We start from the raw sequence: 16,507 nt of genomic DNA, 5'->3' as shown, positions 1-16,507 counted from the left end.
ATGTGCAGTGAACAGTGGACCCATGTCGGCTTAGTTTTTTTTTTGTCGCTACCCCCACCAACCTTGTATCGCGCATGGACCCTCTTTGGCCAATGGATACTGCCTAGCCAATTTGATACTGTCTTTTTGCCACCCTAGGATCTGCTTGGGGATTAGGGTGAGCGACAACACAACGGGATTCGAACTCCCAACCTCCTAGTCAAGAGGCACGGTCACTAAGCACTCGACACGCTTCACCAGGCACACCCGGTTTATTTGCACGATTATCAGCTAATTCCGTATGCGGAGAATATTGTTCCAGTGAGATATTCCGCCTCCCACTATGAGCGGACTATAATATCATGAGCCGTTATGCCCCAGAGAAGGGAGATGCAATAACGCTAGTATGTATCAGATCCGTATAATGACCAGGTTCGTTTTAATAATGTATTTTACTCATAATTTGGGGTGTACACTCAGTTATGACTATATTGTGTCCTTTGCAACTATTTCATATTTATCTATAGTAGTATAGGGTGGACAGGATAAGTTTTATTATTTGTGGCACACTTCATGTGAGGCGGGGTAGTGTACTGTGGGGCAGTGTAAGGAATTCGGGGGCAAAAGAGTCCCCATAAGACCCCCACCCCACCCCACCGCAAACGCCCAGTGTGGATAAGGTTAGACGGTTGTCTCACTCACAGACCCACTGGGTGCTGCTGCTGCTTTTTAAAGTCCATGTCATACGTTGGGTGACGCCTTTACAATAACAAGTTGGGCATTTTCTTCGGGCAGTCTCTATGTGTCGTATAAATGTCAGATGTCTTGTGACGGACAATACGCTGTAAACTCTTATCGGCTGTCTTTCTGTCACAGCTTTTCTGAAAAAAAAAAGCCTTTCTGAGAATCGCCTGACGAAATGTGACAGGAGGCTTAAGAAGATTAGGTTGGATCGGCTTTCATAGCTTCTGAATCATTGAAATAATCATTTGATTAAGAAGAATTTCTCACAAGTCCAGGGGGGGGGGGGGCTAACGCTGGTGTACATCCGCAAATTCCGTCCGCCCATTGGCTGTTTTTAAAAATAATAACAATGATAATAACTCCATGGCAAATTCACACCCACGCTAATTGCAAGTATATTGAAAATGACGGAAAAATAGTTAACAATAAAATGATCAATTGCTTTGTTAAGAGGATTAGAGTAGCGTATTCACTCTAACATAACAATAGCACGTGAACGATTGAACTAATCGGCTCCTGAGTAGTAAATATTCATTCACACACACACAATAATAACTTATCTTCAATAACATGTTTCCATGACTTTCTCAGTGGAACTACCGCTGCCACTTACATCCCTGAGGACCCTGATATCACTTTTTATATTTATTTATTCGTCCTTTTGTTTGTTTTTTGTTTTTCTTTTTGCTTTTGTTCACTTATCGGGATGTCTTTCGGTGCACAGTTTTACAGCAAAAAAAAGTTACACTATCTTCGACGTTGTGAATTTTCTTTTTGTTCTGTGTTATCGATGCATGTAAATAATTAGTGGCATTTATCCTTCCCACCCCATACCACAAGTCATCCCCAAAGACCAAAAACAAGGATAAAGTAGCATTATGTAGAATCTCCACCTGTTTGTCATTTTTGTTCTTATCGACCATTGCTTCGGGCTAAGAGATATGCGGTGTTTCTTCGTGCTGTGTGATGTCTAATAACGATAGGACACTGCTAATGTTCAAAGTACGGGCTATTTATACACGTGCCACTGGCTCTATAGGCCAAGATCGGCCGTTAATGTAAATCCCGAATCATCACCTTTAAAGTAAGCTTTAACATATAATCTGGCTATGACATAACAAAGATATGCTTATTGGGGTGAATGTTTTGCTTCTATGTTGTATTGCAGTACACATGCTAGTGAAAAGTTGATATTGTGATATTTGGTAAAACAAAACATGCAAAAAATTTTAGAAAAAGATTTCTCGGCCATTTCCTACATAACCAGAACTAGGACGCAGTGGCAAGCACATTGTATTCAGTCATATGCACCATACTTTAGCCCTTTATTCCTCCTCTTCGTCTATCTTTAATACCTCTAAACTACGCACAAAGCAAGAAGTGCATATCGTCGAGTGTTTCGCGTTTCAAACAGTTAAATTGTTAAAGTTCAAGGGCCAATGACCACGACTACAGGAGACGGTCAGGAGCACCATCATCTGCCTGTAGCCTGCAGCTATGGCGTCCTTTCCACGTCAAAATCGTCCGTAACGACTCGAACAGTTACATGATTCGGTCGTTTTCCGAGTGACGACCAATTAGTGAATCGCAGAGACAGCAGGCTACAAACGAGTTGCCCCTGGTGTTGCCCCATGTCTTGTTTTTAAAGCTGCCTCACTGAATTTGGGTTCCCCCCCCCCAACTTTCCTGGGGGTGTCCTTTATGTATTCTACTGAAGAAAGATTGTTGCTCAATGAGTTTTGTCTGTCTTCGTACATATAACAGAATCCTATCTGCTTTAAAACCGGGAAAAGGCTTGAAGTTGTCCATATTTTAGATCACGGTACAAGTTTCTGTATTCTTGAGATCTTTCTGGTCAAGTTGCTGTCAGGCTTAAGGCTATGTGATGTTGTAAATGATCTGCTTTGTGCTGTAGAGATACTAACTATATCACAATCGATGGTACAAATGGCTTTATTGGTTTCTCACATGAATAGGCGTAATGGCTTCTTCTGCACCGCGAACTGCCATATAGATATCGAACGTTTGATTTAAGGTAGGTAGAATACGACATATAATTGGCGACATTATCGCTCTTACATGAGGATTATGCAAATGTTATTCCTAACTTTGCCTTACAAGTTATCAATTGTGCTATGCATTTTATGTTACATTCACCCCCGTAATTCCTTATGCTTCCAAAGGTATAATTGCTAATAGTTTCTTGTCATGTAGAATTCTGTAGGATGATCTAAAGACCACTTCAGTAACTCCAAATCGCCAAATCGTTACTGGGCGCACCATGTGACCATCGGGTCGTAAGGTCGACCCTGCTCTGTTGCCAAATCGCATCAAGTGTTTTGGTTATCGAGTTATTGGCGCTGGTACATACTATTAGAGCTGACTCAGTATGATGCTGACTCATACAAAATGCTCTACACTATACAATTCGGCGATCATATCATCACAATAGTCGAATGAAAAAGTTTTTGTAATTTACAGATACGTCATATATTATGAAACAAGTTTGAAGTAAATTCATCTTCAAACTTTGACTTGGAGCCGTTTGCAAGAAGAACAAGAAATCCGAGATTTTAGACTTCTGGGAAGTGTTACGGTGAATGTACTATATTGTATGATCACGGGGAAATACTGAATTGCATCATAGAAACCATTTTATTGTATGTAAAGTCGATTTTACTCTCATTGACATTGCGTATCATTGTATCGATGTTATGTAGTTTTAAACGCCTTGTCGCTACTGGCTTCCTACAAGTAACATAATTACTCCAGTGAGCTTTTACACACAGAGAGAGTCGTAAAGAAGGACCTTAGGAAATAGGAAATAGGCGCATTATAGTCTTAGGCCATGTTATGAGCCCAGCCCTTGGCTATGAAACCATTTGTACAATTTACGATACGTGTCCTACATATAAAGACTTGCTGTATTGTTGCCTTGATCTTGTAATGACTTACCTTGGACCTTAGGTCCTCCTGTGCCTACAGGCACACTGGGCAGCAAGTTTCCATCTAGATCTTATATAATGACTACAGGTAGTTATTCACTATCCATTAAAGGCACTGTTCGGTCGTTTGTCTAAGCCACTCGTGCCCACTCCATACTTTCTGCCTGCCGATCAGCCTTAATATGATGTTATGTCTGAACTACAGCCGTTGTTGAAATACGTCCTTTAGATCTTATCCCGTGGCGAGATACCATCGACACTCGTGTTAATGGCGCCATAATTTCCGTATTAACGGAAGCCCTCGGGGCAACGGCGCTCTCAACTGAGGCCGACATGATCCGCACAGCGCGCCGAGAAACATTTGGGATTGAGGTATGACGCCAGGGTATCCGTTCAGAGAACGGGCGGTAGATCTGATCATGGACTAAAGCTGGAGAATACTTGTCAAGATCAGTAGAAGGCGTACTTTTTTTCCTCAATTTTTTTCTCGATTTGACAAGCAAACTACTTAACATCTGTGCAGTATGATATAAAGTATGCTTCAAACCTTTCAGCAAAAACTGTTTGGACAAAGTCTTCGTCACATTTACGCTTCTGACAGTAATAAGTGAAAAACAAGGGACAAGGTGAAGGAGAGTTTGAGTGAAATAGTATCTCTCCTTGGTGCTGAAACACCGGTGATCGCAGTATTGGGCCACTGAGCCGGGTAATCTTGAAAGTAATGAAAAGGCTCAAACAGAACCAACGCAATAAGTCTTGTGTTCTTAAGAAAATGTTCCCAGACACTCTGATCGTGATATCTGAAGATTTCACACCATGATTGTTGGTTAAATCACGGACTACTCCAACAGATCGTGCATCTCTTCCCGACCTCCGCTTTCCCCCCACACGTCAGGTAATTAATGGTAATCCCGGGGAAAGTGGCAATTAGGCTGGATGTTTTTCAAAAATTGAAGGATCTCTTGGGGGAGGAGAAGACCAATTACCGGTGGATTGAGGCGGTGTGGGCACGTCCTCGGGCGGGAGACGTGCGCAGGCATCCCCGCGGACGGACAGGACGGGGGATGCGGAGAGCGGAATATTGTTTACCGACGGAAATCATGCAAAAGCCACGTAACACCGCAGAACTGTCGTGATTAGGGTGTGACAATGTTAAGATATCAGTGGATGCCCCAGAACTATTCTTAGTTTTCTTCACAAGTTTTGAATAAATTGAGATCGAAATTGGGACAATACTAGTAGATCCCTATACCTGCTCACCTTAGTTGTAAAAAAAAAAGACATTTGGTCGTACGTAACGGATCATTATTGTTGAAATGAAAGAAGTGAAATGTGCAAAAAAATTCTAATGTCGCATTTTATCTTTAAAACCTGTTCTCAGCCAACACCAAAAACAACTTTCTGTTGCAGTAGTCCTTTTAGATTTATGGGCCCTTTTTGTGCGGAAACTCTCATTTAAAATTGAGTCAAACGACAAATGGTTAAACTTTCTATACATGTTGCTTATTATTGTTATGCTATAATTTTTAATTATAGTGTATTGCTAAAATATTCCTCCATTAGCGCATTTGTTACGGAAGATATCTTTGTAGCTATGTATGAATTTCAATGGAGAAGTAAAATGATGAAAGAGATTTTCTTAAATCACTTTCAAAGCGTGAATAAGAAGTTTGACGTCAATTGAAAACTTTGGCACGTTATAACGTGAAAAAACACAAATAACTGAGATTGAAATTATCTAATACACTTTCACCACATATGAGTGCCTGGCACCGAGACGGGCCGTCATTGGTCGTCATAATTAGATTACCTGCTTCACAATAATTAGACAGGGCTGTTTTGCACACCTGTGTAAAAACAAGTTTGGCGTGGTCCTGTTCAAAATGGCGGCTTTCATACGACGGGGATACTCTTGGCTGATTTTTTTACAACCTTTTGGGTACTTCTTAGAGTTTTCGTCGGTAGAATGTTTTTCTAAGTGTGCAGCAGAATGTTTGGGAGTTTTCGCGGTGGATTTGTGCCGTTCTGGTGGTGTTTTGAAGAGAAAATGCGGATTTCCTGACCTGGCGAATTCTGGAGGAGGCAAAAATGGCGAGAGAGTTGGGAAGAGTAGCGTGGTATGGAGAAGACTTCGCTCATTGTTGCAGGTAAACCAGCAAATTGTTTGGCAGACATTTTTCCCTAGCAACTATGGTACGAACATGTCAAGTTTACTGTTATATTCAGTACGAGATGGCCTAGTTCTGTATTAGAGAGCGACCGTTCCTAATTTTAACTGGAAAGGAATGGAAAAAGTTACTGTGTTTTCAACAACATTTTCAAATTAATATGTTCGGTGGGCTTTAGAGTGTATGTGCATGTATTTTTTGTTCATTGTTCAGCGTTGAAGTTATATTTTTTGAAAGAAATTATGAATTGACATTTTCCTTTCTTTATTTCCACGTGGTTCAAACAGCTGTTGGAATGTGCCTGTGTACATAATTAGATGATCCTGCCAAAAACTCACGTAAACAAGATGGCGTCCTCAAAGCTTCACAGATATCAGAATCCCATAAGCTAAGGTTGATTGAACTTGCCACATTAAACATGATGAGGAAACTGGTGTTTGAAAATTTTATTCCTTTGAAATTAATTTGGGTGCCTCTAAGTTTCCGGAATTGTATTACAAGCTGATAAAATCTTATAAGTTATATAACTATTTCTTCTTTTCATAGAATCCTGTAGTGAGCTGTGCTCTGATGGTCAGCAACCACTGAGTGTGCATGTGTTCAGTACTGGTGGGATGAGACCTGTAATGACAGAGGCACCAGGTGATTGGATACATGTAGGAGTATCAGGCCAGGTGAGAAGAATCTGAATTCTGCATTTTACCTGAAACTACTTGGTGTTATTTGAGACAAGTGTGTAACTTGTAATGTCTGTATAGTTAGGTGGCTGCTGACTGATGCATTAATGAGGACTACTCTCTGGACAAGACAAGATTGGACCAGAGCAGATGATTTGAAGACCCAAGAGGAATATCAGGTGAAAAAAAATCCAGTTCTGCATTTTATCTACTATTTGTATTTGTATTATTTGAGACAAATGTGTAACTTCTAATGTCTGTATAGTTAGGTGGCAGCTGACTGATGCAGTAGTGCGGACTCCTGTCTGAACTTGACAAGAGAAGATTGGACTAGACCAGCTGATTTGAAGACCCAAGAGGAATATCAGGTGAGAAAAATCCCAATTCTGCAGCTATTTACCTGCAGCTATTTGGTGTTATTTGATACAAATGTGTAACTTGTAATGTCTGTGTAGTTAGGTGGCAGCTGACTGATGCAGTAGTGAGGACTCCTGTCTGAACCTGACCAGATGATTTGAAGACCCAAGAGGAATATAAGGTGAGAAAAATCTGAATTCTACATTCAACCTTCTTTTTATTCTATATTATTTGAGACAAATGTGTAACTTCTAATGTCTGTATAGTTAGGTGGCTGCTGACTGATGCATTAGTGGGTACTCCTGTCTGAACTTGACAAGAGAAGATTGGACCAGACCAGATGATATGAATACCGAAGAGGTCTGGAATATCAGGTGAGAAAAATCCTAATTTTGGATTTTTCGTATAGCTATTTGGTGTTACTTAAGATGAGTGTGTAACTTTTAATGTCTGTATAGTTAGGTGGCTGCTGACTGTAGTTGTGCATGAGGGCTCCTGTCTAAAACTGACAACACTGGATTGGACCAGACCAGATGCTTTGAAGACCCAAGAGGAATATCAGGTGAGAAAAATCTGAATTCTACATTCAACCTTCTTTTATTTCATGTTATTTGAGACATGACGACAAGTGTGTAACTTGTCGACATGTTAGGATGCGTGTGTAACTTGTAATGTCTGTATAGTTAGGCTTCTGACTGATGCAGTAGTGAAGACTCCTGTCTGAACCTGACAAGAGAAGATTGGACCAGACCAGATGATTTAAAGACCCAAGAGGAATATCAGGTGAGAAAAATCTCAATTCTGCATTTTATCTACAACTATTTGGTGTTATTTGAGACAAGTGTGTAACTAATCTAATGTCTGTCTGTATAGTTAGGTGGCTGCTGAGTGATGCAGTAGTGGGGACTCCTGTCTGAATCTGACAAGAGAAGATTGGACCTTACCAAATGATTTGAAGACCCAAGAGGAATATCAGGTGAGAACTTGAAATCTAAATTGTAAAGTGTACCAGTAGTAGTTTTCTTGTTGTTAATTGAGACAAGCATGTAACTTTTTATGTCTATCATATCATTTTTTGTCAGCAGTCATAGGTGACTGCTGCATGACTGATGCAGTTGACTACAGCGATGATTCTAAACCCGTCAAGACCAGATGTTCGTGTTCTGAGAAACTTGGTGACCGGCAACTTCTCTCCAGTCCAGACCAGCAAATCAGATGAAATGAAGACACAGTGAGTTTGTACAGGTGAGACAATGGTTCTCAATTTACAAGTTATATTTTTTGAAGGCATTTCACAATTCTGAGGCATGTCGCAATAGATAACAACTTTCTAGAGCCTAGGATTGTGTACATCTATTCAATGAAAGGGATTGCCCAATTGTGCAATTTTATCACTCTTAGTCTATCTTTAATGGTCATTCAGTGTTGCATCACAATAAATATCTGCTCATATCGGTAGGTGTGTCCTGACTGTCAGCTGTCCTGACGTTCCTGTCCTGACTGGGAGAAACCTGTGATGACCAGCGACTCCTGTCTAAACCAGATCAGATGAGGGCTGAGAAGACTGGTTGACTTGAAGACTGGTGGAAGGAAGAGAGTTTACAGGTGAGACAATGCTTTCAACTTACAAAGCTAGTTTACCTTAGACTTGTTTCTTTCAAGATAAAAAGTTTTGGACCAAGTCTGGCTTTTTATGATGTTAATGTAATGTTCCCCAGTGAAAAAAAACAGTTGTGTTGTAGGTCAGTATAATTATAATATCCTAGTTCTTACTAAAGGTGAATTGCTCCAATATATACTGACTTTTGTTTTCCTCTCCCCACATGACTCATGGTGGAAGGAAAGAAGGAAGGAAGGACCAGACTTTTACCAGTAAAGCAGTGAGAGAAGACACAGGCTGTGAGTATAGTTTATTTGTGTAACACAACCAAGTACACACACTTGCATACATTTCTATCCTTATACCCTCTAACTCTGCTTTGCACGATTTCCTTTTCCACTTACTTGTAACCTTCACTGCCAAACTTTCACGGTGGTTAAATTTGGCTCATATTTGCTCTTACGTAATTGGAACCAAATGCATGTTCCACTTGCAGTCATTTACAGAAAACCTGCGCCTTCAGGCCATTTTTTACGGGTACCTCGTATCAGAAGGAAATTTTTGCACAAATAAACTGTTTTCTGGAAAGTACACCTATTCAGTCATTTAGGTGTGAACGTGTAACATGTAAAAATGCTATATGGCAAATTCCAAATGCTATTGCAAATTTAAACATTTGAGATCACAATCAAGGAGCATCCAATTAATGTCGTTGTTGGAACAAAAAGATTTGTGTTTTGGGGATTTTTTTGTAGAATCACTAGTTAACAAAACTCTTGTGTCCAGACTATTTGGAAAAGTTTCACAGCTAGCCCCAAATTGTCTCAAGTAACTTGATACTTTGCTACCTAGCCACAGAAAAGAGTACCAGACCACTGTGCTCATTTCTCTTTTACACTTCTCACTTAACTTTCACAACTCTTTAAATGCTTTACTTTCTGGACTTCTTGTCTTTGGACCTTGACTCACAACATCTTTCTTGACCCTTTCGCTAAACCCCTCACTCAAACTTGCATGGTACATCACCCTTTTCCTGACGCTTTGGACCTTTACACTTACCGGTAACTTCCCTAACCACTTAAACTTGTCACTTAAAATCTTCCTCTGCTTTTGCACGCTCAACTTTTCGGTCGAAGGCCCCTTTCCCACTACGGTAAAATTGTCCGGATCAAGCCGGATCAAAGTGAATCAATTCGGTTTGATCCGGACAATTTTACCGTAGTGGGAGTGGGGCCTTAGTCACACCCTTCCAAACTTGCACTGCTTTTAATTACACGGTACGTCACTCTTGTCTGCGCTCTGATGCTTCACTTTTCCTTGCCTTTTAGCCTGGGTGCCATCCTCCATAGTTTTCGCCTGCTCCGTAATGTTACTGGGCACCACGTCCCAGCGACATTAGGGAGCGGGCAGAAACTACAGAGGATGGCACCCAGGCTACTTGCCTTTCATCCTTGATCTCTGGTTTTAATTGCACGGTACATCACCCTTTCTTGTGCTCCACGTTTCCAGTCAACTTTTCACACTCTTCTTCCACCTTGAACACAAGACAACACTCCACTCTGAGGGTCTGGATGCCTTTTTTGAGAAGCCCATCACCGTTGTTGCAAAATGTAATTGGCCATTTGTATAAAGCGTCATAGAAAAATTGTTTGTTTCGTGTAGTTGAACGTCAAATTGCCCCTGAACACTTGGTTGATGAATTGTGTAAAAAAATTTTTTTTTTGCCAAAACCCTGCCTGCCAAAAAACATGTGGGACCCTCAAGTAGATAATTAATTGGATTAAAGTTTTCCCGCCAAAAAACTTAGTATATGGGCATCCTGACCTTTGACCTCTACTCCTTTCCCTGACCACTTAGCCACCACACTTCTACTTGCTACTCACACTCTTCCAATGCTTTGAACCTTTATGCTTAACTTCTCCAAACACTTTGTGACACTCATGCTATGTCAGACCAACCTTCCGAAACACTTAGTTACTTGAGTGAGACTTTTCTGCCAGAATGATTGTCGCTCTACTGGTCAGTCAATGCATTGAAGTTTGCTCCCCTGGGGATGTCTTTGCGGAGACACGGTGCTTCGAAACACCAGCATTCCTGTGCAATTGACTGACCAGTAGAGTAACAATCATTCTGGCAGAAAAGTCTCACTCAAGTAACTAAGTGTTTCGGAAGGTTGATCTGACATAGCATGAGTGTCACAAAGTGTTTGGAGAAGTTAAGCGTAAAGGTTCAAAGCATTGGAAGAGTGTGAGTAGCAAGTAGAAGTGTGGTGGCTAAGTGGTCAGGGAAAGGAGTAGAGGTCAAAGGTCAGGATGCCCATATACTAAGTTTTTTGGCGGGAAAACTTTAATCCAATTAATTATCTGCTTGAGGATCCCACGTGTTTTTTAGCAGGCAGGGTTTTGGCCCAAAAAAAATTTTTTACACAATGAAGTGTTGACAGGCCCAAAGTAACAATTTGGGGGGAAATTAAAGCTGCCAATTACACAATAACAATTAACTAAGTGAAGGTCTCGAGTTTTTTGGTGGGAAAATTGAATTCAAAAGAGATTGGGGCATAAAGTGTTGAAAAGTGTTACAGTAAAGTGTGAGTGCACTTAAGAAGTGAAAGCATACTACCCTGGGAGCCAGACTCGTTTCGGGACGTTTCCCTTCCGCAGCCAGAAGCTCTTTGACCGCCTGTCTAAATTACCACTAAGGGAAGTCTAGCCCGTAGCAGTAATTTACACAGGCGGGTGAAGGGCTTCTGGCTGCCAAAGGGAAACGGCTAGCAGCCCAAAACAAGTCTGGCACCCAGGGTAAGAACATACAGAAAGAGAGGAATTGTGTTTTGTCATGCAGTGATAGAAACCTTCTATCAAACTTTTGTTATCACTGTTTATGTACTTGCAACAATTCAAACCTCCTGCTCCAAAATCCAGGCTAGTCTCAAGCTCATCAAATAAAGTCTGTCAGCATAAAACATTGCTGTCAAACTTTACCAGATCAACATGACACGAGACCTGAATTTTGCAACAGAAGGTAATAGTGTTGCGGCAAGTCCATCAACAGTGATAACTAAGTCTGGAGTCTACATGACTTCAAAGGAATCAGCGAAACAACACTACATTATTTCATTTCCTCTGATTGAGTGGACACTCCCATGGGTTTGCCGCACAAGATAGCGGGAAGATGAAAGAAAAAGGGAAATACCCAGAGCACACAAAAACACGTCTGAACGCAGGGATTTGAACTACAAAAAAACTGTCTTCATCCTAAGAATATGATCTATCCTAATGTAGCCATTCGGACATCAAACCTACACGTAAATTACCATTCAAACGTTCTAACGGCTTATCTAATAAGCACACCTTTCCTGTATTTACATGAACATTTTAACTATTACCTCTTTTTTCTAATCTAATTTTGCTTAATGTAGTTGCAACGATCGACTTCAAAAGTTGACTGTCTGTCTACAGTACCTAAATTTCCCTGACTTAAAAATTGCCTACATTTCAAGTAAAAAAAATTGTGTGTCCTTGAGTCAAACACGTGCACCCTTTTGTCCTGCCAAGCAAAATCAGTTCTGTTTTGTGCAGAAATATTTTAACAGCATTGCAACATGTACATAACCAACCAATGGCCTCTCAACTGTAACAAATGCGACAATATATTAGAGTATTAGATTCTATTTCATTTGTTTGTTGTATTATGTCTGCACTTTTTGTGAGTCCACTGCTACCAGCTTAGTCTGCCTTTGCTGACCCTTGTAATGATTTGTTTCATTGCCGATGAATACAACAAAATATAAAATATGATTTCAACTACAAATCCCAAATGCATAATGTGTCAACCTCTCACTATAATTGTCTGTTTAGAGAAATCTCTCATGTAACGCTATCTACAGTTTAATTTAATGTACTGTTTAGTTATCCTATCTAGAAACAATCATATATTATAATCCTTGAGAAACGAATTGATTACATTTTGTATTTTGTTTCGCTGATTCCATAACACAATTCCTCCCTTTCAAACATCACACACAGCTTACCTGTAGTACATTTCACACTACAGAAAGAAAGCACAACATTGTATTTTCCATCTTCTGTAAAGAAATAGGACATATTTCCAAAAAACATCATGTGAGCAAAGTACTTCCCCTGAAATCCACACGTTTTGTTGCTTTAATGATTGTTTCACCAGGTAGGTTTTCTTTTCTTCACATTAAACATTCAACAATTTTCATTTCAGAAATTTTAAAAAGGTTGTACAATGTGGATCATAATGAGGAGGACATCAGGGAAAACAGTTTGATCACAAATGCTTTTGAAAGCATCCCATTGCTATATATATACAGAATGAAATTACAGACAATGTTGCAAGTGCTTTCCTCAATAGGAAAATATACTGTGTTCTCCGCCTGATGAATGCAAACAAATATTAGTCACAACCTTAAACTAGATATTAGTATAAGAAATGTGAACTCTTTCAATCAAAAATGACAATGAATAGAAAAGAGGGCCAGTTTGGATAATCAGGAGTTTTGAACTGAAAATTCAGAGATGCCCTTTCCCAACATATTTCATTGTCATTTTTAGGGGTCTGCATGCATATGGGAGGTCCCGATCACGCTTTGCACTAAATTCCTGAAGGCAGTATCCACGATTTATTCTTCGTTCATGCGGACTGGATGCTTAGCACACAGTCTTAGTTCGACTTTGAATTATGCAAAATTCAAATGGCAAGGCACAAAAGTATGTGAAGCAGCGACCCGGTATTTACGCTTGATTCGCGCAGGCTAAACGCTTCGCGCAGGCTAAACGCTTCACCCATAATGCAAGATTACTTAACATTAACGACCTGACTTTGCATTGCGCGAATCTAATACAAATGCTTACGCATTGCGGCATGCAGACCCCATTTTCGAAAGAGTTCTAATAATAAAAGCCAACTCACGGCCACGGTCCGATGTTCTCTTGTCTCGTAGTCGTAGATAGGTGACAGGTCCCTCGGGAACACACACAGGCAAATCCTCCTTGAATAGAACAGGAACACAGGATAGCTGACAGATCCTTTGGGAATATAGACAGGAACACAGACAGGTCCCACAGCACACACAGGAACATGGTCAGGTACAGCCTCGGCTTCCCATCAGCTCTAGGGTGTAAAAGAGATAAACATTCAGAAAAATCTCATGCCAAACTTATATACACCAAGGACACACCAATGTTGACAATATTCACATAACATGTATGGCATCATACATTGGTTGGGGGAAGAGCACATGGAACATTATTGTTAGTGAGGCAAAAGAGGAGCGCAACAAACAGTGACTACAAATGTAGAATTTGTATCATAACCAAACAACTAGTCATATGAAAATACATGTACATCTCAAACGAGAAATCACATAAGGTATCCCATTTCATTGTTTTTAAAACCTGCTTTGGTTGGGGGAAGAGCACATGGGACATTGTTAGTAAGGCAAAACAAGAGCACATCAAACAGTAAACATACATCTAGAATATCATAACAACAATCACATGAAAATACAATACACACAAGATGTCACATTAATGTCACAATCCAAATAACAATGTTACAGTTATATATATAATATATGCATCACATATTCACATTCATTAGATTACAAATAGGTACAAAAACATCAGAGCCAACGACACACATGAAATGCATTCCAAATATCAGTTCATGGAAATTGAAAAACATATCAAGCTCATACGTACAGAAATGAAACAGTAATTTGACAACAGTGTACAAAGCATATCTTAAAGGTACTCAAGAAGTTCTGCAAAAAAGACAAACATAAAATAAAGTAACAATTTCAAATAACACCAAGTGAGAAATCCACCTCAAAGTTATTAAACAGCAGCTCATATGATGACTTTATCCAGTGTCACATCTGAAAAAATTACATTTGGAGGCAAACACTGAACTTCTTGAACTGGGGACAAACAAAAGTGATACATCGGAATCGGATACAGTCATGTGTTACCACAAACATGAAACCTGAGTACTGTGCATGGTTCTAAAAAACACACAGTACATGATGGATACAATACTTATTAAGTTTTATAATAAGTCACACATTTTGACACGCATCAAGTACTTTATACAATTGCTAAATACAGTAATAAAATATATGGAGAAAAACATATGTCATGCCAAACATGTATTTATACATCACTATCAAATAAACCATCATCATCACATGCAAACACGTCAATGAAACTGTCATGATTTCATTTTTAACAATCATTGCACACATACAATTATATCAACTAGTATTAATAAGATTTCAACTTAGGAAGCAGTTCAAGTTTTCAATGATGAAATTGGTTGATAAAAGAACAGTCCTCCTGGCTCCAGTAACTTTGTAACTTTAAGTGAATAAGATTAAATCTGTGATCAACAAGTCATGAAGGGACTTTGAGATGCCCCTTCGTGTAAACAGACCTGCAACAGAGAAGGGATTCAAACTCAGGACCACAACACCACCTGACCATTTGTACAACTACAACAGAACACAAAACTACGGTACCTCTGAAAACGCTTCCCTTGATTTGGAGCTGCTTGATGAATTCACTTCAGAATCTGGAACAACATTATAGGAGCTTCAGTACTCTAAACGTTACTACAACAGCAACAAGGCATGCACATTATCATATTCAAGCTCTGTCATCAATTTGTCTAAGGTTTACACGACAAATACCAAATACTCCAACCTCAGATTTTACAATAGTCAAGTTCGAGAGTTTGCGATTTACCGCTCAACAACTGGTTAACATGCATAGAAAAGTTCTGACCTGTTCCAGACCGAAACACCGTCTCCCTTACAGCCCTCTAAGCCTATGGTGGATTCTTTGTGTCTTTTCTACCGAAAAATTTAGCTTCCTGGGCACTATGTAACGTATATTACCCTGCATATAAATTATAAACAACTCTGTTACCACCCCCCTCCCCAGTTGAACTTAAATACAGGTCATCTGTCTCCCCTCCTTTCAAATCTATCACCTTGTCCATGTCAGCCTCTTCACAATCAGCACTATAGTGTCCCTCCTACCTTCTCTCGGCCACGAAAAACGTTTGTTTTATATTGAAACGCATAAAATTTACCGAAAAACAGAGGACAAGAACAAACCAAGTTTCAAGGAAAGCTGTTCAGGTCAGGGGTCACATGTGTACATTGGACCACACAAAAGCGCCCTCGGCGGTTGCTTAAGTTACTGCAGCATTAACTCGTGGGGGACAGTTGCTGCAACTTATTTTCTACGTTCAGTCTTTTTGCTCCATTTAACTTAAATGAGATTTATCTACAATAGTCCGGAGAGTATCTACGACAAGTTAAAGCACAAGTTACCACCAAAGTGGACGTGGTGCGTCTTCCTGGGCGTATTTTTTACCCGCTCGTTCTTCCCGTCCATGCACACTCGATGGCCATCTTGGAACGGCGTGTTTCAGCACAGGTGGTGCGTGCCACCTGTAAATCATGAGCAAAATTTAAATCCGATAATCAAGTTAATTTAAGATTAACAACAGGCCAATGAACAATCATCACACTGATGCAGGCCTGAAAATTACGATGATTTAATCATGGCTTTTATTTTACAATTTTTCTATCCTCATCATTATTAAATCAAACTATAAACTTAAGAGGGAAACGCACTGAAAAGGCAATAAATGATCTTGGTTTGACCCATTTATCTTTTAAATGAAGACAAGAACATTTTCTACCTAGTAGGTGACAACTTACAAACATTACAGCTATTGCGATAAATATCTCTCTATAGTGACTCGGTACAAGACTAACTTCAAGCGACATAAATGTACGTGTATCATATCAACGTTACTTCGATCTTCAAGTGATCATTTCTCTTTATCGACGCTTTTTAAAACTGAAGATCCAATTTACTGATCGGCTGAAATCACTTCCTTAAAAGCGATTATCATGATATTTTGAACAAGCCATTTATCTACATGTATGTGATGTGAGGTTTAGACGTGTACAACGTACATATCGTAACCAAATGTGAACCT

Source organism: Branchiostoma belcheri, unplaced genomic scaffold (genome assembly GCF_001625305.1).
Source record: "Branchiostoma belcheri isolate BF01 breed outbred unplaced genomic scaffold, Haploidv18h27 scaffold30, whole genome shotgun sequence".
Classification (NCBI taxonomy): domain Eukaryota; kingdom Metazoa; phylum Chordata; class Leptocardii; order Amphioxiformes; family Branchiostomatidae; genus Branchiostoma; species Branchiostoma belcheri.
The sequence above is the reverse complement of the archived record's forward strand: the minus strand, read 5'-3'. Positions refer to the sequence as shown.